Raw genomic sequence first — 25,064 nt, 5'->3', positions numbered from 1 at the left:
AATCAAATGAACAAGAATTTTTGTATATCAATGATTTTAAATTTATTGGAGACTAATGCTCATAATCTATTCACATTTGAACTAGATAATTTTCTAAATGTAATAAGGTAAAAACAATAAACAATGTACATCTCCAAATCTGTCAATACGTCAATCTTTCAAGAGGCGTGGTGGTGTTGATTGGAAGCCAAATCCAACTTGATCTGCATGCATATCTAAGTCATCATTGCCTAGAATCCCTAAAGTCTTGATATCTGGAAAACCAATTGATGCTCATTAATTACATACCGTATACAGATGGACCTAATTAATCTTGTTTTACCGTTTCTCCATTCTGAGACCTTTCACTTACCTACCCACATTATAAATATGAAGCGTTTAACAATTCTCAAGAGTCCACAACCCAGCACTATACGTATAAGGAACCTCTATCGTTGTTATCACTTACTCTAGTTATATCATGGATAGACGTATAAGGAACCTCTATCGTTGTGTTGAGTCGCACATTTCCCGATTCCGGTCTGAGGCACCTAGGTGGCTTGTCAATATATATGCAGGTCCTGACCATCGGCAATGGACTGCCGTGATGAAGGGCCCTCCAAACACCCCTTATGAAGGAGGTGTATTCATAGTCCACATGGACTTCCCTGTCCATTTCCCCTCCACATCTCCAGTTGTAAGAACATGCATGAACTTATTAACATACAGAAATCAGTTCATATATATGCAAATGCACTCATGACATTACTATTGTTCGCATGTCATATTCAGGACCAAAATTTATCATTCTAATATCGGTCCCTTGGAGCATGTATCTAGGCCCCAGCTACTTGATCGCCCTTCCTATAGTATTGCCACGGTAAGATAATGTTATAAATCTATGTATTTGGGGTCTAGTTTATCTATTCATGTTTGGGGTCTAGTTTATCTACTCATGTTTGGGGTCTAATTTAATTTATCTATGCATTTTATAGCTGCAGTGGAATATTTATGAACTGCTGATAGAGCCCTTCATTGAGGGGCCATTTCTTGGCCGAGAGCGAATTGCTGAACGATACATCAGCAACAGGGTAGGTTATGTAGCAACTTCCAGGAGATGGACTGAAGAGCATGCAGGGGATATATTATGTGCAGATAGCAAGCAAGGGGGGCATTATGATGTGACGTGCGAATAGCATACAAGGGGGGGCGTGATGTGCGAATTGCAAAGAGATTTGGATGCTGGACAACCATTGAGTTGGATGGTGTGGACTATTGGATGGGCATAGAGCCAATCTTGAAGAACAGAATGATTACTGATTACCAATCTACTTGGTAATCAATCTGATCTTCAATGTTGACTCCATGCCCCTTCAGTATTCGACGCCATATAACTCTAATGGTTCTCCATCATCCAGATATCCTTGGTTACCATCTGCACATCATAATCATGCAGGGGGGCGTGATATGCGAATAGAAAGGAGATTTGGATGCCAAAGAAACACTGAGCTGGATGGTGTGGACTACTGGATGGGCATAGAGTCATTCCTAAAGAACAGAATGATTACTAATTACAAATCTACTTGGTAATCAATCTGATCTTCAATGTTGGCTCCATGCCCCCTCCAGTATTCCACTTCATCCATCCAGCTCCAGTGTTTCTTTAGCATCCAAATCTCCTTTTGTTGCTATTCGCGCATCACGCCCCCCTTGTACGCTATTCGCACGTCACATCATAATGCCCCCCTTGCACGCTATCCTTTTTTGATAGGCAATACAAAGTAGACAACTTATTCAAGTATACATATATATGTATATTCAAGTGACGCATAACATGCTATAACAAGTAGTCAACTTATTCGTTTATGTCTATTCCTAAATTGATATGAAATATATGTATATTCAAGTGACACATAACATGCTACATGCCTAATGAACATTGATACACAAACTGAATCGGTTCTACTTCCTAAATAGAACATAAAACAAGCCAACATGCTTCATACACATACACATTCATATCTACATGCCAAAATGAATATTAATAGCAATGCACATAAATAACCATTTACATGCCAAAGTGAGCACGGTGATGAAGTCTGCGATGCTCTAGCCACAAGTTCATAACTTATGCTGATAGCATCGAAAAACTATCACCATTCTGAATGGTTTCAATCAGATAACAAGAGAAGTGGAAGATATATTATAAACCTATCTCATCAGCATAACTCATGTTAAAATAGAAAGGAATCAGGCAAGTTCATCATTTTCAGCTTTAAGAGTATGTCTAATCAGCTACCTTCCTAAACAGAATATCAAATAGACAACTTATTCGTGCATGTCTATTCCTTACTTATTCATAATATTTTCAGCTTTAAGAGTATGCCTAACATGCTATAACAAGCTTAGTCATAAACTTGTGTTGTTAGAATCACTATGTACCTGCCTAAAGCCACCACTATGTACCTGCCACTTGGATTGTATAGTTCATGATGAAGTTAGCATGGTGATGAAGTGTATGATAATGTCACCACAAGCTTAGTCATAAACTTGTGTTGTTAGAATCATACAACTTCATCACCATCGTCTCTGATTTCCATTTTGAATTGCTATTTTGCATCTTTGGACATTGGGGCTCTTACTCGTAGTAGTTGAAGATTCGGTGATCCTATAACCTTTTGTTTTCTTCATATGGCCTATCCTACCAACTAGATATTCACGGTCATGAGTTGATGAGCCTTCGAGTATATCATCAATTTGCTCAATGTTTCCCCGGGAGAAGACAACTCTTCTAGAGACTCCGTGATATGCTTCACGTTTCCTTCTAGTGCTTCAATCCGTTGCTCCATGGATCCAGTGGCTTCGGTGGTGATACGGGGTTGAACCATTTCCGAGAAGAAGTCTCTGGTCAAGGAAAACGACTCGGCTCTGATACCAACTGATATAGAATGAAATCGACTGGAGGTTTTAATCGTAAACCAACAAAGATTGCAATCTTCTCTAGCTTAACTAGAAGGTTGGATTAACCCGCAAGGATGAACCTTGGTGCTCCAATGGAGGCTTCTTTAATTCAATATATCAAAAGTTAGAGAACATTACAAAGAGAAAGGTTTAAATACCTTCCAACAAACAAGGGTAAAGACCAAAACCCCATGAATAGGGTTTTGGGGATAGCATGTATATGAGGGTAAAGTGGGAAAAAGGGAGAGTTCATGGCAAGGTAGTAATAAGAGAGTAATGGAAAAACAGTAAATAAGAGTAGACAGAAGTTGGTCCCCTCAAGGTGAGAACTTGGAGGAGAAGTATTCTCCTGGGCAAACACGCCCCGCGTCCGAAGGGTACGCCCCGCGTAAATGTGCTCCTGAGCTTGGGGTTGTTGGTTCGCCGTCACTATGCACGGCGTCATGAGGGGTACGCCCCGCGTCTTTGGGTTCCTGATCTTGTTGGTCTTGAAGATGGAAATCTACGCGCGGCGCCCCAGGTGTATGCCCCGCGTGTTTGATCTCCTGATGCGCCTCCTACTCAATGTTGTTAATCATGCCCCGCGGGTGACCGTTGGCGCCCCGCGTCCTCACGTTGCTTACTCCTCCTCCCATGATGGTATCTCCCACGCCTGGCGCTCCGCTGGACACGCCCCGTGTGTCCTCTGTTTTGACTTGTTCTTTGCTCTTCCTTGGTGGGTTCTCTCGAATAGTTTTTCGTTGCTCCGGGCTCGGGTCTAGGGATAAGATGTCCTCATCATTCTCCCCTTCTTTGAAAGAGTCGGACTCCGCCTTCGATGCCTTGGTTGGTAACGTCCCCTCCGACTTCCACAAGCTAAGATCCTGCACATTAAAAGAAGAAGACATCTTCCCAAGCCAATTGGCGAAGTTATAGGCGATCACATAATCCCACATCTTGGGTTTATCTCGACATTTGCTCCTTAATAGGTTCCCCAAAGTCCGGTTTACCGCCTCAGTTTGCCCATCCATTTGCGGGTGAGCCGTGGTACTAAACTTCAAGGTGGATCCGAGGATGGACCAAAGGGTCTGCCAAAAGTGGCTAACGAACTTGGTGTCCCGATCCGATACTATGGTCTTCGGTACCCCATGTAGCCTTACCACTTCACGGAAGAAAAGCTTAGCAATGGCGGCGGCATCACTAGTCTTTCGACACAGAATGAAATGAGCCATTTTTGAGAACCTATCCACCACCACAAATATGGAGTCCATACCCCGTTGAGTCCTTGGCAGCCCCAATACAAAATCCATGGAGAGATCTTCCCAAATGGTTTCCGCAACTGGGAGGTGCATACGTAGTTCAGCATTAGTAGCGTGCCCTTTGGAGGTTTGGTACGCCTCACATCGCTCCACTATGTAGACCACGTCCTTCCTCATTTTAGGCCAATAGTAGCGGGAGCTAACCGCTTTAAAATTTTGTCTCTCCCGAAGTGTCCACCCAACACCCCTCCGTGTAGTTCTCGGATCACTCTTTCCCGGATGGACGTGTTCGGAAGACACAATTGGCTACCCCTCATGAGGAACCCGTCCACAAGCTGATATCCATTCTCCTCGGTACCTCTTCTACATTGTTCCCATTCAAGCCCAAAGTCTGGGTCTTCCTCGTACTCCCCTTTAATGTGCTCAAAATCCACTAACTCCAAGGCCACGGTTTTTTAGAGGGCTACCCGTCGGCTCAAGGCATCCGCGACCTTGTTCTATTGACCCGCTTTGTGAAGAAGTCGATAAGGAAACTTATCCACGAAAGTGGACCACCTAGCATGCATGGAGGTCCAGAGTTGTTTTTTACTTCCCAAGTACTTGAGGGCTTGGTGGTAGGTGTACAACATAAATTCCTTCCCGATGAGGTAGTGCTCCCACGTCTTGAGAGCCCGCACTACCGCATAGAACTCCTTGTCATACGTGGCCCACTTCTGTCTAGAATCACACAACTTCTCACTGAAGTACGCTATAGGCCTCTGCTCTTGCATTAGCACTCCCCCTACTCCGACTCCACTTGCATCACACTCAACCTCGAAGAGCTTTTCAAAATCTGGGAACGCTAAAATCGGAGCGGTACTTAGTTTTTCCTTAATCAAGGCGAAACTACTCTCTTGCTCACTCCCCCACTTGAAGCCTCTACCTTTCTTCAAACACTCGGTCATAGGGGCCACGATCGCGCTAAAATTCCGGATGAACCGCCTATAGAAAGTAGCCAACCCATGGAAACTCCTAATATCCCCAACTATCTTCGGGGCCGGCCACTCCCGGATAGCTCTCACTTTCTCTTCATCCACTCGAATGCCACTCCCACTGACCACATATCCTAGAAACACCAAACTCTCCATCACGAAGTCACACTTTTTAGTGTTGGAAAAGAGTTGGTTCTCTCGGAGCAAAACTAACACGGCCCTCAAGTGCTCCACATGCTCTTCTATCGTCTTACTGTGGATGAGAATATCATCAAAGTAGACCACCACGAACTTCCCAATCACCGGACGTAGTACTTAGTTCATCAATCTCATGAAGGTGCTCGGTGCATTGGTCATCCCAAACGGCATCACTAGCCACTCGTATAGGCCTTCTCGCGTCTTAAACGCCGTCTTCCACTCATCCCCCGCCTTGATCCGGATTTGGTGGTACCCGCTCCTCAAGTCGATCTTTGAAAAGACCTTGGAACCACCCAATTGATCAAGCATATCATCAAGTCGGGGAATCGGGAATTTGTACCGAATGGTAATCTTGTTGATGGATCGGTTATCCACACACATCCTCCATGACCCATCTTTCTTGGGTGTCAATAAAGCCGGTACAGCGCACGGACTCATGCTCTCCCTAATATAGCCCATCCTTATCAGCTCGTTCATCTTCTCCTTCATCACTTCACTCTCCTTAGGACTCATCCGCTAGTGGGGAAGACTAGGCAAGCTAGCCCCCGGCACTAGATCAATATGGTGTTGGATGTCCCGTAGAGGTGGCAACCTATATGGTAGCTCTTCCGAAAAAACGTCACGGAACTCATTGAGCAATCTTCCCACATCTTCCGGAACTTCTTCAGTTTCGCTTCCTACCCCAGTCGTCGGTGTGCTCGACTTTACCATCACTACATAGACCGTTTGGCTTTCCTTACACTCGTTAATAAACGCCTTGTGAGTTGGGAAAACGATCAAGGTAGACTTCCCTTTGTCTTTGGTCTCTCCCAGTAGAGGTGTTAGCACATACTGAATCCCGTCCTTTATAAACCGATAAGTGTTCTTCCTTCCGGTATGGGTAGCATCCCTATCAAATTGCCACGGGCGTCCCAACAGTAGGTGGCAAGCGTCCATCTCCACAACGTCACAATAAACTTCATCCCGGTACTCCCCTATCTCAAGAGGAACCCTACACCGTTGAGTGACTTTCAGCTCTCCGACGTTCTTGATCCACCCCACACTATACAGACTAGGGTGTGCTTCAACCTCTAACCCAAACCTCTTGGCTGCAGTATCGCTGATAATATTCTCTTGGCCCCCACTATCAATGATCACATTGCACTTCACCCCTTGCACTAGACATCGGGTTCGGAACAATTGGTGTCGTTGATCCGATTCCACTTTACTTGAAATCAATAGTCTCCTCACAACATGTATGGCTTGCCCACCATCATACTCTCCCTCATACTCATCGTCAACGGGGTCACAACAAACATCCCCCTCATCATCATACTCATAATCATCTTCGTACTTCTCGACCATGTTGGCACTTCTCCTCTTGGGACACTCATTGGAACGGTGACCCGGCTCATTGCATCGGAAACATTTGAATGGGGCCGGTCTAGCATATGGGTTGTTGCCCCTAGGGGTTTGTGTCGCCTTAAAAGGCCTCACATCTCCACTAGGTGCCTTTACCGCACTTGGCGCCTTGGGATCGCTTGAGCTTGCGATTCCCTTACCCTTGTCAACTCCCTTGGGGGTTCCTCTCCCTCCATAGGTATTCTCTATCCCGGCTCTCCTATATCCTTCACGTCCCCTCAAACTCAACTGTGCCTCGGCCTTCAATGCTAGATTATGGACATCTTGCACCCGAGTCACCATTTGCGTTCCAATCCGGTCTTGGATGTTATATCTCAGCCCTTCAAGATACCTTGAAGTCTTTTGGCTTTCGGTTTCCGACAAGTTAGCCCTTGCCGAAAGCCGTAAGAACTCCAAGGTGTACTCGTGCACACTCCTAGCACCTTGGGAACAATTCCGATAGGAACTGTAAATGTACTGCTCATAGTCGGGTGGTAGAAACCTCTCCCGCAACATCGATTTCATCCTTAACCAAGATCTAATCGGTTCCCTTCCTCCTCTTCTTCTCTCTTCCTTCATGTTGTCCCACCAAACTGAAGCTCCTCCTTTCAACCGGTAAGCTACTAGCCGAACCTTCTGATCTTCAGGTATTCCCGCATAGTCAAAGAACTGCTCTACTTCAAGCAACCAATCGAGGAAACCCTCTATATCGAGTTCTCCCCCGAATGACGGTAAGTCCACTTTCAGTTTAAAGGCATCATCTCTATCAAAATTTCCTCCATACCCCATTCTCACATTCGGTTCGCCTCTATATCAGCCCCTCTCATTACCTCGGCCCCCATACGGGTCATTCAAACCAACTTCTCTCCTTTCATAACCACCTACAACATCATTATGCACAACATCCATATTCCCGGCATGCACATGCGCGGGACCAACAACATCATTTGCATACACATCATGCCTAGGTCTATCATTCATGGCATTATCATCCATCCTAATCCCCATATTCCTAGCAATCCTAGGCATATCATAATCATCAAATAATTCCCCATCACTATCACTATCCACATTTCTAATGATTACGGGATTAGTCCGCCTTACCTCTTGAACCCGAGGGTCCATTGCTTGGGGTGCATAAGCTATCCTTGGTGGTGGTGTCGGTTGCCGTTCAAGTAGATGGCGAGTTGGTTCCTCTTGTCTCCGGTGAGGTTCTCCGGCTAGAAGGTTGCTATTTTGGCGGGTCGTTATTGTAAGTTCTTTAATGAGGCGGTGCAAATCTCGGGTGCTCGTCTCATGTCTCTCATCACTACACCATAGAATGCCTATTGCAATGATCCTGATTCGTTACGTTTGGCACCAAAAACGGTTGCATTATGGCAAAAAATGGGCTAAGGCAACGACTTTGGTCAATTTATTTTCGTTGGTTAATTCACGGTTGCTTTCTCTCTCGAAGGCAACGAAAATGTTCTCAAATGCAACAATGAAGATATCGTTGCTTTTGTTTTAACCAAATGCAACGGTCGAAGGATACAACTAAACCGGCAACGAAACATGAACCAAAAAGCAACGATAACACAATTACGAATCATTGCCTTAGTAAGGAAATGCAACACTATTTTAAACTAAAGGCAACAATTTCCATCTACGAATGCAACGATGTTTAGAATAAAAAGCAACGATGTTTTGTTTAGAAGTGCAACGATCTTTATAACATAATGGCAACGATATTTATAACATAAAGGCAACAATGATATTTATAATCCAAAAGGCAATGCCTGTTTATAAACATCCACAAGCAACAAAATCCAAAAGTACCTAAATATCAACATCCAACAGTATCTAAATAATAAAATCTCAAATCCTAAAATATCATCACAAGTATAAATAAATAAGTCGTCACATTCATTTGAACGAACTGTAGAAAGAACATCACCCAAATTTAGATTGAGTGATGGATTCATAAGGCTCAACTTTTGTACAAGAAATTCAAGATGAGCTGATAGTTTAATCTTCACTTCCTCTCTAAGCTTATTCTTCACTTCGTCTCTGATTTCCATTTTGAATTGCTATTTTGCATCTTTGGACATTGGGGCTCTTACTCGTAGTAGTTGAAGATTCGGTGATCCTATAACCTTTTGTTTTCTTCATATGGCCTATCCTACCAACTAGATATTCACGGTCATGAGTTGATGAGCCTTCGAGTATATCATCAATTTGCTCAATGTTTCCCCGACAGAAGACAACTCTTCTAGAGACTCCGTGATATGCTTCACGTTTCCTTCTAGTGCTTCAATCCGTTGCTCCATGGATCCAGTGGCTTCGGTGGTGATACGGGGTTGAACCATTTCCGAGAAGAAGTCTCCGGTCAAGGAAAACGACTCGGCTCTGATACCAACTGATATAGAATGAAATCGACTGGAGGTTTTAATCGTAAACCAACAAAGATTGCAATCTTCTCTAGCTTAACTAGAAGGTTGGATTAACCCGCAAGGATGAACCTTGGTGCTCCAATGGAGGCTTCTTTAATTCAATATATCAAAAGTTAGAGAACATTACAAAGAGAAAGGTTTAAATACCTTCCAACAAACAAGGGTAAAGACCAAAACCCCATGAATAGGGTTTTGGGGATAGCATGTATATGAGGGTAAAGTGGGAAAAAGGGAGAGTTCATGGCAAGGTAGTAATAAGAGAGTAATGGAAAAACAGTAAATAAGAGTAGACAGAAGTTGGTCCCCTCAAGGTGAGAACTTGGAGGAGAAGTATTCTCCTGGGCAAACACGCCCCGCGTCCGAAGGGTACGCCCCGCGTAAATGTGCTCTTGAGCTTGGGGTTGTTGGTTCGTCGTCGCTACGCACGGCGTCATGAGGGGTACGCCCCGCGTCTTTGGGTTCCTGATCTTGTTGGTCTTGAAGATGGAAATCTACGTGCGGCGCCCTAGGTGTACGCCCCGCGTGTTTGATCTCTTGATGCGCCTCCTGCTCAATGTTGCTAATCACGCCCCGCGGGTGACCGTTGGCGCCCCGCGTCCTCGCGTTGCTTGCTCCTCCTCCCATGATGGTATCTCCCACGCCTGGCGCTCCACTGGACACGCCCCACGTGTCCTCTGTTTTGACTTATTCTTTGCTCTTCCTTGGTGGGTTCTCTCGAATAGCTTTTCGTTGCTCCGGGCTCGGGTCTAGGGATAAGATGTCCTCATCATACGAGTATGGTCAATCACAACAACATCATACATGTAACTAATCAGCTACATGCCCAAATAAACATTCGTACACATACTCAATCAGTCTAGCTTCCTAAACAGAACACCAAACAAGCCATGTTTCATAGACATACACATATCAATCACTTTTAGCAGTATAACTCATAGGTGTAAAAGTATTGCCAATCACAATGAACATTCAAAGCTTTAGAGTATGCCTAATCAGCCACATGCGTAATGATCATTCATACATAAACTCTATGAGTCCTAGCTTCCTAAACAGTTATATCTAACCAATCAGTTCATACCAATCACTTCATCATCACCCACAACATCATACATATATGTAATTGTTCAGTTCAAACCCACATAACAATATATATATATATATATATATATATATATATATATATATTCTCAAAATCAAGTTAGTTTCCTAAATCAATGAGTTCTATGTTCCTAAACAGTACATCAAACATACTCAATCACTTCTAGCTTCCTAAGGAGAACATCAAGCATGAATAAGCCAATATGCTTCATATGCATACACATACTCATTCAGATAACAAGCCAAGTGGAAGATTGTTAGGCATGAATTTGACTACAATTTAACATGTTATTTGTAATGAATTAAGGGTGTTTTAGGGTTAAATTACGAGAAAGAAGGTCTTATAAGTGTTTTTGTGCAGATGAGGAAAGATTAAGTCGAACAGACTGTAAGTAGCCTGTTTCGCGCATACCAGGAGGAGTTGAGCAACCTTTGATCCAGCGGTCTAACGCTGCAATTTCTGATGACGGATAGCGACAGGACAGACAGCAGGAGCGACAGGTAGGAAACACGGATAAGAGCAGTTAAAAGTAGCATAATTACAAGAAAGTTCGACCATTGAGTGTTCAAGGGTCAAAAGGATCTTAACCACTTCTAGCATTCTAGGATTTGTGAACAATTTGTTGGTTTTTGTAATATTTTCTCGGATACTTTCAAGTACCATGTTGACCTTTTCTTTTCCTTTAAATAGACGTAGGGGGAGAAGGAAAAGGCAGATCTCTGTTATGAACTAAAAATATAGATATTTTGGTAGAGAGAAAGAGCTCTCAAAAAAGATAAAAACTCTATTGATGGAGCTCTATAGCTGTGAAGCAGACTGTTCACTCGGAAGTATGAGTGAGTAGTCGTTTTGAACGGGTTAGGCTAGTTAGGGCCTGTTATGTAAGTCTTCTATTTTCTTATTTATGAATGAATGTTGATATATTATGTTGTGTTTGCGAAAGTTATCACTCCATTGTTGTATGCATGTATGTTAGTGTTAGATGAATGATAGGGAACTGCATTCATCTTCACGGAACTATTTCGCAAACGTCCAAACCCCGAAGCAGAAATGTTAAGGGGTTGTATCAAGGGTTTTCTTAATAGAAATGTTGTTTCGATCGTCATGTAAGAAAGAACCAACTTTAGGGACGCTTACGGTTGTAGTACATCCTAGAATCTTAAGAACACACGAGAGTTGACTTAAGTGAGCATTAAAGCAGAGACCTTGACTTCACTTTACTTCATTCATGAATAAATAGGATGTTTAGAGACTGAAAGTAACATGTTCTGCTGTGGCCTAGCCTGTTCTACCTTTTTATCATTATCAAATGTTCTCTTTCATAAGTTAAATCGTTTACTTAGTTACCAATTCATAATATCTCTCAATATAAAGAATTCACACACCACGAACACCCTGTTCTGTAAGGTTTTTCTTGTAAAATTTGGTCATCAATCCCTATGGAGACGATACTTTATTTATCACTTTATTACTTGTATCTTATGCACTTGCTAGAGTCTGTTCAGAGGACAACAAGTTTTTAGCGTCGTTGCCGGGGATTGAAAGCAACAAAATTTATCTGAAAATTTCTGTGAAACAAGGTGTTTTTAATCTATTTGCTAAATAGTGCAGCCAGAAGGAGTTCTCCCATTGTTTATGCGCAGAGCTGGACCACCAGTTTTTCCTATCGATCTCGAATTAGAGAGAATGTGTAAACGAAACCGAGCGAGAGCTCGACGAGCAAGACAACGAGAGCGACAAAAAGAAAGAAGGATGGCTGGAAGAGTACAACCAGAACAACCGGTTCAACCTAATCAGGAAGAGGAAGGAGAAAACAACAATCCTCCAGTTATGAGGATCAGAGACTATTCCAGGCTGACCACGGAAGGACACTCGTCGTGCATTGTGTTGCCTAACGAAGGAAACAACATGTTTGAAGTGAAAGCATCTATGATACAAATGTTGCAGGCCGCAGTAGAATTCAATGGATACCAGTCGGAAGATCCAAATGGGCATATCCAGGAGTTCATCACACTGTGCAACACTTTCAGATCAAACCGAGGAGTTTCCGATGATGTGATAAGGCTAAAGCTGTTTCCTTTTTCTCTCAAGGACAAAGCAAAGAACTGGTTAAAGAACCTACAGCCAGGAACCATTACCAGTTGGGAAGAAATGTCCAGTGCTTTTCTAATGAAATATTTTCCACCTAGACAGGCCATCAAACTCAGAAATGAGGTATCCCATTTCGTGCAGGAAGAGGATGAATCCTTAGCCGATGCATGGGAAAGGTACAAGGAATTATTGAGAAGGGTACCAAATCATGGCATCCCCATGTGGATGCAAGTGCATAATTTTTACAATGGAGTCACCAACATTTATAAAATCCAGATTGAATCCATTGCCAATGGTAACCCCGAAGATCTTGAACCACAAGCCTTGTACAACCTTATTGAGAGAGTCGTAAGCATGAGCTATAATTGGCATTCAGCTAGGAGTGAAGGAAAAAGAGCGGGGAATGATGATGTTGTGTCAAAACTGAATGCCAATTCCCCGCTCTTTTTCCTTCACTCCTAGCTGAATGTCAAAACTGACCATCAAGGTGGAACAACTTGCAAAGCAGCTCAGCAAGATTAATGTATCATCCATTCACAGCGAACCGCCGTTCAATGATGTTTGTGAATTTTGTGGAGGACCTCATTTCAACATAAACTGTCCTGGAGTCAAGCAAGGGAAAGGTGAGCAGGAGCAATGTGATTATGCTGGATATAATTGATAGGGGTATTTTACCCCTATCTTTTAGCGTGATTTACGGGTTAATTTTAGAAGAAATAAATAAGTTTAATTATAAAAATAGAGTGTTTTAATAAAATAACGAAATAAAAATAAATTCTGTGCTTTCAGTCAATTTTCCTTGTTTTTGATTAATTTAGGAAATAAAAACGTCAAGCTAACTCGGCCCTCGAGATTTGTGTTTCAGGTACGAGCAAGGAGTGAAAAATCCACTCAATACGCGAGGCGCCTCATTCCTTACGCGGGGCGTGAAACATGGAGTCAGAAATAATTGCCCTATCCACAAGCACCATGTGGAATCTAGTCAGCATACGCGAGGCGTATGCCAACCTACGCGAGGCATATGACACATGTCAGAAATGATTAGCCTAATCCTGAAAGTCAGACTGCATGGTCTCCCTGAGTCAACTATCCCTACGCGGGGCGTACTACCTTACACGCGGGGCGTGTGAGGGAATTCTTCAACATAAAAGTTCAAAGACTCATTTATGCGGGGTGTGCCTCAAGCTACGCACGGCATAAAAGGACCAAATCAAGCGATAAAAAGTCAGAGTCTCAAACACGTGAGGCGCGTCCCAGTCTACGCATGGCGTGTTTGAGACAACAAGATCTGGAATTGGTCCACATGCAGGAGATTTCTGACGGAATGGGCACACACGCAAGGCGTACACCACCATACGCGGGGCGCATTATGGGATTTCTGCACAAAATTATGTTCCTCCATGCTTGCACCTTGTGGAATGAAAATCTTACCTCTAGCTTGATGTATAAATAAGAGTGACTCGCACTCATTTAGAAAAACCTTAGACCATACACATTAGACACCTTACATCTTGTAATTCTTGTCATTTGTAGTTTAGATTTTGTTTTTAGGCTTTATATAGCCAAACTCTTCCATCTTGAGAGCTTGTTCGTTAATTCCGGCATTCCATCAAAGTCCCGCTCCATTTCCGTGCACCAAGCTCGAAAGCTCCACCATCCAAGTCCTAAGAGACGGCTTTGAGTCCGGTTAGCTAGTTCCGAGGGTGGATTCTTCCCTTTTCACTTGCTAATTAGCTTGAACTCATCCTATGTACTAGGTTTGGTTGTAATTCATATTTACATTCTCCATATTTATAATTTATGATTCATAATCTTCTTTTCTATATATGTGCTGATGTTTGTTACTTGTTTTGATATTCATAATTGATTATTGTGTAGGAGAACGCGATTTCCGACGCCATTCGGGCTATCTTTAGGGATTCATATAGGTGTTGCCTTACCGGAAGTGACAAACCGGAAACTGTAGGAATTGACAAGCCACGGAACTTACGGGCCCTAATTTCTGGTCCCAAGAATTAGACACGCCTTGACTAGGAACCACGTAGTCTAAGTACTTCACGGGCCGGTTACACTACACGTAGTCGTCTTTGCAAGAGCAAAACATCAACCGTATATGCATTAGGAGTCGTTATTTGTCATATTTATAACTTATCGCACCCACATCATTTCATAGAGTTTTGTTATATAAATTCGCTTTGCCCGTAGTTAGGAGTAGTTTGTAGTTGGTTCCCACATCAAACCCAAAGTATTCACTGCTTAAATAACATATAAAACCGAGTCGTTTAATACTTGCAGTTATAAATCCCGTGGATTCGATACCCGGTCTTAACCGGATTATTACTTGATACGACGGGGTATACTTTCCCCTAAGTAGTGACGTCTAGTAAATATAGAGCATTTAGAAAGATCACATCCATAGTCGTAACGCACTTATCATACACATTTTATCATAGAAAACACTACACTAGATGACATGCATCAAGTTTTTGGCGCCGTTGCCGGAGATTTATAACATCTTGCAATATTAGACAAAAACGTTTTATTATTAGTTTAAGCATTCTTTTTGTATAAATTGTTTATATATACTTTCACTAACATCATTCTTTCTTGTCGATATTATATTTTATTTCATTCTTTTTATGCACACCCGATCTCGAAGTTGTCCTCTCATTGCTATTGATTTCGAAATTGAACGTACTTTTTGTAGGATTCGGAGAGAGAAAATGGCAAACCCCAACGCCGAGGTCAACCAGCTCGAAGGAAACCAAAGGCCGCATGTGAACAACATCCGCGGGGGCAACGACACACGTTCGATGATGGAGATCCTTGCTCCGCATCGTCCCCAAAACCGTAATGGAATTATCGCCCCCACAATACCGGCCAGCACGTACGAGATAAAGACCGGCATGATCCAGCTGATACAACAATGCGGTCAATTCGGAGGGGAACTCCATGAGAACCCCAACGAACATCTCGATAAATTCCTTATGTGTGCCGACACCTCTCGGCAAAATGGTGTTCCCGTTGAGACTGTAAGACTAAAGTTGTTTCCTTTTTCTTTAACAGGGCAGGCGTTGGAGTGGCTTCACTCGTTGGAGGCGGGATCTATCACATCATGGGAAGAGCTCGAGAAGGAGTTCCTTTCCTACTATTTCCCACCATCCAAAACGGTCAAGTTACGGACTGATATCACGTCTTTTAGGCAACTGGAATGCGAGGCCCTTCATGCAGCTTGGGCTAGGTTCCGGAAGTTGCTCCGAAACTGCCCCCACCACGACATCCCAAAGCACGACTTGGTAAGCACCTTTTACCATGGTTTAACCCCCACTAATCGTGCGACTGTTGATTCCGCTGCAGGTGGGGATCTATTTCAGAAGTCAGCAAGTGAGGCCTACGAGCTCATTCACGAGCTCGCGAGAAAAAACGTGCAGTGGCAAGAGGATCGGCTTGCCGGACCGTCGCGACATCAAATGTTCACTGTGGAGAAAGAGGCTCCGAAAAGTTCCATAGTAGAGATGAATAAGAAACTTGACTCGTTAGTTGCCCAGCTAAGCCTCAACAAAAGTGCACAAGTCCTGATGTGCAATCACTGTGGTGGAGACCACGACAGACTCAATTGCCAAGCCGGTAGCCCTTTCGCCGGTGACATCGAGAGTGTAAGTTATGTGGGAGGCAATCTAAGGTATAATCCTAATCTGAACTCCTATCACCACCACAATAATAATAACAGCGGTTGGCGGCCTCGGTACCAACACCCGAACTTGTCATATGGCAATAATAATAACGTGTTGAGGCCCCCATCCGGCTTTGAGCAAGAATATCGGGAAAACGGGCTCGGGCAATCACAAGTCATGCCCGGTAATCGGAACGCTCCACCTCCCGACAATGTACATGGCCAATCGGTCACGTCTTTGTTGAAGGATATATTAACCTGTCTTTCCGATAGCGAGGTGTTTTGCAGGGATCTTAGCCGCCAAGTAGCCCATCTGAACCGTCAGCAGCAAGAGAGGCCACTAGGAACCCTCCCGGCGAACACCGAACAAAATCCACGGGGCAAAAATTGGGAATCCGGACAGGCGATAACGCTCATGAATAGTGGAGGTTCGGACCCATCAAGTTCCAACTCGGACAACTTACATTGAGCCGCCGCACGAGAAAGTCGAGCTACTTCGACTCTAAACGTAGCATTGGTTTGAATTTCTCGAACCTCTTGTTTATATGTATCATAAACTTGTTTTTATTTAGTTACCCTTTTTTATGCGGATTTAGTTTTCCCCTTTGAGTTATTGTTATTTTTAACTTGAAACTTGTATTTTTACGTTTATTTTCATTTTATTTTCGTTTTTATTTTTATTTTTAGCTATATTTTTATTTTCATTTTTATTAAATTAAAAGAAAATCAAATCCCATTGATAATCCAAAAATTCTTAAACACGCGGGACGTACAACCCAGTACGCCCCGCATAGTTGCGTTTCTGACCCGTTTCTCTAAATAAAAGACACGTTACGCGGGGCGCCCCTCTTACCACGCCCCGCATACGCTTTAGCATTTAATAAATGCCACATGGGAGGACATGCGAGACGTGCCCCAGGGCACGCCTCGCGTATCCTCGGGGAGTTGTGAATTACAACTCCCAATGGCAGCTTTTTCCCCAACTTCCCATCACTCCTCTTCCCCATATACCTTTCCCACTTCCACACTCCACCTCCTCTTCCATTCAATCAATCTCTATCCTTTCAAATTCAAATCTTCAACTTCCCTCCACAATAAATTTTGCATTAACTACCCCCTTAATTACAATTTAAAAACACACAAATATTAAAAAGAGTTAATAAATAAACATAAAAATCATAAAATCAATTAAAAACTCATTAAAAACTCATAAACCATAAAATTAAAAATAAGAAAACTGCTAAAAAAAAACCGAAAAAATCCTTTGACTTCCTCCCCTTACGCGGGGCGTATCCCCATGTACGCCCCGCGTCCTCGCCCCTTTTTCCATCAAAAAGGGGTAGGAGGCATGATACGCGAGGCGTGCTTCCCTTCACGCCCTACGTACCATGCCATTTTCGTGTTAATAAAGGTCAGGGGGAGGGATACGCGTGGCATGGCCCCTTCACGCCCCGCGTACCCCTCTGGGAATCTGAATTTTACTTGGATTCCCCACTTCTCCCCTATATAAACCCCTCCTTTTCTCCTCCTTCTTCCTCACAACTCCCTCAACCTTCTCACAACCTTCCTCCACACTCTCTCAACCCCTCAAATCACACCATGGTTAAGCGAAAGCACACCGCCGACATGCGTCCCCCACGGCCCACTCCAATGAGGAAGGTGACTCGGACTCGAGCATGGGTCTCAATTTCAGCCCTCCACCCTTCCACGACTTCAACACTCTTTATGCCCGGTTGGACATTTTGGAGGGCAACCAACGTCGTGATCGGGCCCATTTTGACTCCCGCTTTGACACCATTGAGGCGCAACAACGAGAGGATCGGGCCCATCTCGATGCTCGCTTTGATGCCCTCACCAACTCCTTCGCCTCCTTCTTCAACCTTCACGGCAATCCTCCTCCGCCTCAACCATAGTCTCCATTTCTTTTTATGTTTTATATTTTCTTTGCTTTTTCGTTTTTATTTTTGATATTTCCGTAGTAGCTTTGTTGACTTTTGTGTTTTTCTTATACTTTCCTTTCTATTTTTAATATATATTTATACCCTTTTTGTGTGTGTTTCGTGTTATGTCGTAATCATTTTATCTTTAATATGTTTTTAATTTTGCACCGACAATACAATTCACGCAGGGCGTACCTCCTTGTACGCCCCGCGCGATCCTCGTTTTCATGCATAGAATGCTCAGAAACTCAAACACGCGGGGCGCGCCTCGCATAGGACCAGACCTTTAAAAGAATCTTAATTTTAATTTCATGTCTATTTTTGTTTTTGTTTTTCTTTTCTTTTGCGACGTCCTTGGAATAGACGTCATTTTAATAACGCGGAGGGTCGTGCAACCCCGCACTTTCAGTTTGTTTTGCACTAACAAAAACAAAAATAAATAAAAAATCAAATAAACAACAAAATAATTGAACTAATTTATCGATTCTACAATTTTTCCAATACACTAACCCCTCGAAAATAAAATAAAAGTTCTGTTATTTGTCCTTAAAATAAAAAGACGGAACACAAAGGATCGGTTTTAGCAAGAAATTTTAGTCTTAATTTTGAAGTTCTAGAATTTATGCAAAGCCTAGGTTTATACTAAACAAAAGCATCGAGTCCTAACCCACATGTCATCTCCATAATGAAATTTAAAAAGGCAATAAAAACGGGATGTTTGAAAGTTTAGCGAAGACTCGATAGTACATAATTTGAACCCAAAATTTTGTGAGGTAATTTGAGCCTAAAGGAGTTCGTACGAGAACTCTATTCCTTTCACAATTTTTCGAGAGCTTTGACTTCACTCGACTCATAGAGTTTGCACCTAATACCGGGTTAAGTACACCTATTTTGGTTAAAATGGCAATAGATGATAAAACGAACCCACGTAGTCTAATTCTTTTCTTAAATTATTTTTCTCGTTTTTATCAACTTCTAGGAAACCCCCTTGAGCCTACTAACCGAATTTTCTTGTCAATACCCTTTTAACAATTAACCCTCTTTTTCCTCTTGTTTAAATACCAACAAAATCAATTCGCACCCGAAATAAGTCAAGGCCTTAATAAGTAAGCACCATAAGTTCTCAAGATCGTTTTTGTGCCACTCTCAAAACAAAAAGAAAAGGAAGAACATAATAAAGAGCAAAAAGGCATTCTCAAGCTCCACCCGAGCAATTTCGAGCCATATTTTATAAACTTACCAAGGCCAAAATAAGATACGGTGCGACCACTAAAATGGTATCTAAACTCGAGTTTCAAAAAAATTAACCACTAAAAAGCCACCCACATTACAACCCCCCTCCGGGTTCATTTTTAATATTGTCTCAACCATAACATAGGAGGAAAAATCCGGATGAAAATGCAAACTCAAAGTGATCTCGGGTAAGTGCAAAGAAGAGTGCTAAAACACCGACCCACCAAAGTTTGAGCGTAAGAGTGAAATCCCTTGGTGAGGTACTATCGGGTTCTCAAAAGATAATCAACCCCCGTTAATATTGCCTATTAATTTTGATCATGGAGGTTTCAAACAAGTTTTGGTCACTCGATTGTTTGCGTAGGTACTTACCGAAAACTTTGCATAAAACTGTAACTTCGAAATCACGCACTTGGTAAAACCGATCGACGGTTTGTTTCTTAAATAATCTCAATCCCTTGTCTTTCGATTTCTTTTACTTGAGGACAAGTAAAACTTTAAAGTCCGAGGAGGTTTGATAGGGGTATTTTACCCCTATCTTTTAGCGTGATTTACGGGTTAATTTTAGAAGAAATAAATAAGTTTAATTACAAAAATAGAGTGTTTTAATAAAATAATGAAATAAAAATAAATTCCGTGATTTCAGTCAATTTTCCTTGTTTTTGATTAATTTAGGAAATAAAAACGTCAAGCTAACTCGGCCCTCGAGATTTGTGTTTCAGGTACGAGCAAGGAGTGAAAAATCAACTCAATACGTGAGGCGCCTCATTCCTTACGCGGGGCGTGAAACATGGAGTTAGAAATAATTGCCCTATCCACAAGCACCATGTGGAATCTAGTCAGCATACGCGAGGCGTATGCCAACCTACGCGAGGCGTATGACACATGTCAGAAATGATTAGCCTAATCCTGAAAGTCAGACTGCATGGTCTCCCTGAGTCAACTATCCCTACGCGAGGCGTACTACCTTACACGCGGGGCGTGTGAGGGAATTCTTCAACATAAAAGTTCAGAGAATCATTTACGCGGGGCGTGCCTCAAGCTACGCACGGCGTAAAAGGACCAAATCAAGCGATAAAAAGTCAGAGTCTCAAACACGCGAAGCGCATCCCAGTCTACACGGGGCGTGTTTGAGACAATAAGATCTGGAATTGGTCCACATGCAGGAGATTTCTGATGGAATGGGCACACACGCAGGGCGTACACCACCATACGCGGGGCGCATTATGGGATTTCTGCACAAAATTATGTTCCTCCATGCTTGCACCTTATGGAATTACAATCTTACCCCTAGCTTGATGTATAAATAAGAGTGACTGGCACTCATTTAGAAAAACCTTAGACCATACACATTAGACACCTTACATCTTGTAATTCTTGTCATTTGTAGTTTAGATTTTGTTTTTAGGCTTTATATAGCCAAACTCTTCCATCTTAAGAGCTTGTTCGTTAATTCCGGCATTCCATCAAAGTCCCGCTCCATTTCCGTGCACCAAGCTCGAAAGCTCCACCATCCAAGTCCTAAGAGACGGCTTTGAGTCCGGTTAGCTAGTTCCGAGGGTGGATTCTTCCCTTTTCACTTGCTAATTAGCTTGAACTCATCCTATGTACTAGGCTTGGTTGTAATTCATATTTACATTCTCCATATTTATAATTTATGATTCATAATCTTCTTTTCTATATATGTGTTGATGTTTGTTACTTGTTTTGATATTCATAATTGATTATTGTGTAGGAGAACGCTATTTCCGACGCCATCCGGGCTATCTTTAGGGATTCATATAGGTGTTGCCTTACTGGAAGTGACAAACCGGAAACCGTAGGAATTGACAAGCCACGGAACTTACGGGCCCTAATTTCTGGTCCCAAGCATTAGACACGCCTTGACTAGGAACCACGTAGTCTAAGTACTTCACGGGTCGGTTACACTACACGTAGTCATCTTTGCAAGAGCAAAACATCAACCGTATATGCATTAGGAGTCGTTATTTGTCATATTTATAACTTATCGCACCCACATCATTTCATAGAGTTTTGTTATATAAATTCGCCTTGCTCGTAGTTAGGAGTAGTTTGTAGTTGGTTCCCACATCAACCCCAAAGTATTCACCGCTTAAATAACATATAAAACCGAGTCGTTTAATACTTGCAGTTATAAATCCCGTGGATTCGATACCCGGTCTTAATCGGATTATTACTTGATACGACGGGGTACACTTGCCCCTAAGTAGTGACGTCTAGTAAATATAGAGCATTTAGAAAGATCGCATCCATAGTCGTAACGCACTTATCATACACATTTTATCATAGAAAACACTACACTAGACGGCATGCATCAATAATCAAAGGAACCCACCAAACCCATACTCAAATACCTACAACTCAGCCACAAGAAATCATCCGAACTTGGGATGGACTGGGCAGCCGAATCAGGAACAACCAAGGTATCATCAGCAACAAGGAGGACAGTACGAGAGGCAACCTCAACAACACTACAAACAGCTTGTTCCACCAAAGGAAGATATAGAACCGGACATGAAGACCATGATGATGCAATTCATGAAGCAAACACAAGCGTCAATTAAAAATCTGGAGACACAGGTCCATCAACTTGCTGCATCTTCGTCCAAAGGAAAAGGGATAATGCCAAGTAACACCGAACCAAACCCCAAAGGAGATGTCATGACCATCACTCTGAGATCTGGTAAGAAAACTCACCCTCCTTTTCCTACTGATGAAGATGATGAGTGTGCAGGTACTTCTCGAAATGTTGAAGAAGAGAAGAAACAAGCTGTTCATAGTCAAGAAGAACCCGTCGGGGTAGAATTGACCGTTGATCAGGACCAGGAGGAACAAGGAAAGAGGTACAAACCACCTCCACCCTATGTGCCACCTGTACCTTATCCGGCTAGGCTGATAAACAAGAAGCTTGAAGAGCAAAATTCAAAAGTGTTGGACACCTTGAGGAAGTTGCATATCAACATTCCCTTCGTGGAAGCACTTGCTCAGATTCCCACATATGCGAAGTTATTAAAAGATATCTTGTCAAACAAGAAGAAGTTGGAAAACATCTCGATGATCCAACTAAACAGGGACTGTTCTTCAATACTCCAGAACAAGCAGCAGCTTCCGAAAAAAGCTGAAGGATCCAGGGAGTTTTTCTATTCCCTGTTCAATTGGCAAGTTAAATATTGAAAATGCACTATGTGACCTAGGAGCTAGCATAAACCTTATGCCATATTCTGTGTATGCTAAGCTAGGAGTAGGAGAACCACAACCAACTAAAATGTCCATTCAGTTGGCTGACAGGTCGGTATGTTACCCTAGGGGAGTAGTGGAAGATGTGTTGGTCAAAGTAGGAAAATTCATACTGCCTGTTGATTTCATCATAATGGATATAGATGAGGACTTGCATGTTCCTATTATCTTGGGTAGACCGTTCTTAGCAACGGGTAAAGCATTGATTGATGTAGGAGAGGGACAACTATTTTTGAGAATTAATGGGGAGGAAATCATTTTCAAAATGAATGAGGCTATGAGACGAGCTAACACTAGTGATGACACTTGTTGTTTCTTAGATGATTTCCAAAGTCTTTCTACTTCGCAGGAACAGGGACAGGACACTCTAGAGGCTCTCTTGGGAGAAGAAGTGAATTTATGTGAAGGAACAGGATGTTCCATTGAAACAAATTTGTCAACACTTCCTCCTGTTCCCACTGTCCCTACTCATCAAGAACTTCTTGAAATACCCACTGTGCCATTGACTAAACCCGAACTAAAACCTTTACCATCACACCTAGAGTATGCGTTTCTTGAACCACCTAGCGGAAGCCCGGTGATTATATCTTCAAAACTAACCCCTGATCAGAAAGCTCAACTCATGGAGGTATTAAGAAGAAACAGGGATGCTATTGCGTGGAAAATTGATGATATCAAGGGTATTAATCCGGCAGTCTGTGTTCATAGAATTCTGATGGAGAAAGATCATAAGACGTCTGTCCAGCCACAGCGCAGGCTGAACCCCCACATGAAGGAGGTTGTGCGAAAAGAAGTGATCAAGCTGTTGGATGCAAGAATCATTTATCCCATCTCTGATAGTGTCTAGACGAGAGCCCTATTCATGTTGTGCCAAAGAAAGGAGGAACCACAGTGGTTCTCAATGAAAAAAATGAGTTGGTTCCCACCAGAACCATAATAGGATGGCGAGTGTGTGTTGACTACCGAAAGCTCAATGAGGCAACGAGGAAAGACCATTTCTCGTTACCCTTCATTGATCAAATGCTAGAATGTTTGGCAGGGTATGCATTTTACTGTTTCCTTGATGGATATTCAGGGTACAATCAGATTGTTATCCATTGTGAAGATTAAGAGAAAACAACTTTCACCTGCCCCTACGGGACCCATGCTTACAAAAGGATGTCGTTCGGATTATGCAATGCCCTAGTCACGTTTCAGAGATGCATGATGTCCATATTTCACGATATGGTGGAACAGACTATGGAAATCTTCATGGACGATTTCTCCGTCTATGGAAACTCATTTGGAAGCTGTCTGAACAATCTGGAGGCTGTTCTAGTGCGATGTAGGGAGACCAATTTAGTCCTAAACTGGGAGAAATGACACTTCATGGTTACAGGTGGCATCGTTCTCGGGCATCAAATCTATGAAAAAGGAATGGAAGTGGACAAGGCCAAAGTGGAAGTAATCGAGAAACTAGGCGTTCCAACTAGTGTCAAAGATGTGAGAAGTTTCCTTGGACACGCGGGGTTCTACCGAAGGTTTATAAAGGATTTCTCAAAGATCGCGTTACCCTTGTCAGCCTTGCTACATAAAGATGTGGAATTCTCATTTGATACAAGCTGTCTCAAGGCATTTGAACTATTGAAGGGCAAGCTGATCTCACCCATACTGGCAGGACCCAACTAGGAACAGCCATTTGAGATAATATAAATAAGTTTAATTATAAAAATAAAGTGTTTTGACAAAATAAAGAAATAAAAATAAATCTCGTACTTTCAGTTTATTTTCCTCGTTTTTTATTAGTTTAGGAAATAAAAACGTCAAGCTAACTCGGCTCTCAAGTTTTGTATTTCAGGTACGAGAAAGGAGCAAAAATCCACTCCATACGCGGGGCGTGAAACATGGTGTCGGTAATGATTGCCTTATCCGCAGAAGCCATGTGGAACTGACTCAGCATACGCGGGGCGTATGACACATGTCGGAAATGATTGGCCTAATCCTGAAAGTCAGACTGCATTGTCTCCCAGAGTCAACTCTCCTTACGCGGGGCGTACCACCATATACGCGAGGCGTAAAAGACAATTCTTCAACGTAAAAAGATCAGAGACTCTTTTACGCGGGGCGTACTTCAGCTACGCACGGTGTAAAAGCTCCAATTCAAGCAATAAAACTCCACAGACTCAAACACGCGGGGCGTACAATCCTTTACGCAGGGCGTGCTTGAGACAACAAGACAACGAATTGGTCCACATGCAGGAGATTTTTCTGACGGAATGGGCATTTACGCGGGGCGTAGACCAATTTATGCGGGGCGTATCATGGGATTTCTGCACCAAATAATGTTGCTCCATACTTGTGCTTTGTGAAATTACAAGCTTGCCCTTGCTTGATGTCTATAAATAAGAAGCTCTTGAACTTCATTTGACACCAATTACATACTAGAGAGCTACACTATACTCTTTTCTTTCCTTGTAATTTAGATTCAAATTTTGTAAGTTAAACTCTCCCCCTCGAGAGCTTGTTCGTTGTTCCGGTGTTCCATTGACGTTCCGTTCCACCATTCGTCACCAAGCTCGAGAGTTCCACCTCCACGACCTAGGAGATGGCTTTGAGTCCGGTTAGCTAGTTC

The 25,064-nt window shown here is 42.6% G+C and overlaps 1 non-coding gene across 1 annotated transcript; it reads right to left on the bottom strand.

The window, feature by feature from the left end:
* Positions 1 to 12,457: 12,457 nt before the first annotated feature.
* On the bottom strand, positions 12,458 to 12,564 carry LOC136228396 (small nucleolar RNA R71). The gene has a single exon (XR_010688713.1). It is a non-coding gene; the product is annotated as a small nucleolar RNA R71 (small nucleolar RNA).
* Positions 12,565 to 25,064: the final 12,500 nt, after the last annotated feature.

This window comes from Euphorbia lathyris, chromosome 4, assembly GCF_963576675.1.
Source record: "Euphorbia lathyris chromosome 4, ddEupLath1.1, whole genome shotgun sequence".
Taxonomy (NCBI): Eukaryota; Viridiplantae; Streptophyta; class Magnoliopsida; order Malpighiales; family Euphorbiaceae; genus Euphorbia; species Euphorbia lathyris.
This window is presented reverse-complemented; position numbering and strand designations above follow the sequence as displayed.